Below are 1,246 nucleotides of genomic sequence, written 5' to 3'. Positions count from 1 at the left end.
TAAATTTCCAGAAATTGGAAATGTCCAAACGTGAACTAGCCTATTTTAGGATGGAGTAAGTTTATCCTCACTGGAGATTTCCAAGCAGATGGTCATTAACCAAGGTCTACTTGGGGTATATTATGGTAGAACCTTAGTATAATCTCACCTAGAAAGCCACTACTCTCTCTCTAATATGGTGATTCTGAATTTGGTACAAAGAACCAAATCCAGTTGGTGATAGCCAGTATGAGGTTGGAAATGTGTCCAAGCTTCAGGTAGATGAGGCTGAAAATGAAGATTTGGACATCAGACACTAAGAGTTCCTAATGTTGAAGCCATAAAAGTTGATGACCAATGAAGAAAGTATAAATAGAGGAGGACCAAGGTCAACTCCTTAAGAACAGGTTGGGTTCTAGGGCAGGAAGAGAATAGTAACCAGCAAAAGATACAGAGTAAGGACATTTGGGGAGGTAGAAAGAGAATTGGTGCAGTGTTATATCATCGAAGCCAGGGAAAAAGGAGTTTTAAGAATGAATGAGTGGTAGTGCTATAAAAACTTTCTAACACTACCCCTACTCCACCCCAGCTAAAGTAATATGAAGGTGAGAAGACTTATACCTCCACTGCAATCCCAAATTCCATAGCTGCCACCACTTCCACCCCTTTACAGTCACCACCATGCTCAAGAGAAAGGTTGAAGTAGATGCTAAGGGAGACAAGGCAAACATTAAGGATGAACCACAGAAAATATAAGCATGATTAACTGCTAAACCTGCCCCTCCAAACCAAAGCACAAACCCAAAAGAGCATCTGCAAAGAAGGGAAAGAAGTTATCCAAAGGGACAGAGGGAAAGGCTGACAATATAAGGATGGGAATAACCCTATAGAAAATAGAGATACCAAAACAGACCAGGCACAGAAAACTGAAGATGCTGGAGATGCCCAATGAATTGTGTGAATTTTTGAACAGTTTATTTCTGGTGGATGTATGGCTTGAAATACTATTTTTTAAATCAAAATTTTAAAAATGAAGAATTTGGTTTAATTTTTCGGTTTTTAAAACTATGTAGTTATCACATTGAAATTATTTTGGGGAGATGGGACAGATAATACAGATACGATGTCTCAGAAGCTCTATTAAAATGGGAGGGGGAAGAAGATTTTTTTCCCTCCTAGTTTTTGAGTACTAATAGGATGTGTGTACACACACACACACACACACACACACACACACACACACACACACACACACTGGATGCATAGA

At 39.1% G+C, this 1,246-nt stretch overlaps 1 pseudogene; it reads left to right on the top strand.

Annotated features, from left to right (window-relative positions):
• The first annotated feature begins 660 nt into the window (after window positions 1–660).
• LOC100616902 (non-histone chromosomal protein HMG-17-like) lies at window positions 661–931 on the top strand (annotated as a pseudogene).
• Window positions 932–1,246: the final 315 nt, after the last annotated feature.

The sequence above is a fragment of the Monodelphis domestica genome, chromosome 2, assembly GCF_027887165.1.
Source record: "Monodelphis domestica isolate mMonDom1 chromosome 2, mMonDom1.pri, whole genome shotgun sequence".
NCBI lineage: Eukaryota > Metazoa > Chordata > Mammalia > Didelphimorphia > Didelphidae > Monodelphis > Monodelphis domestica.
This window is presented reverse-complemented; position numbering and strand designations above follow the sequence as displayed.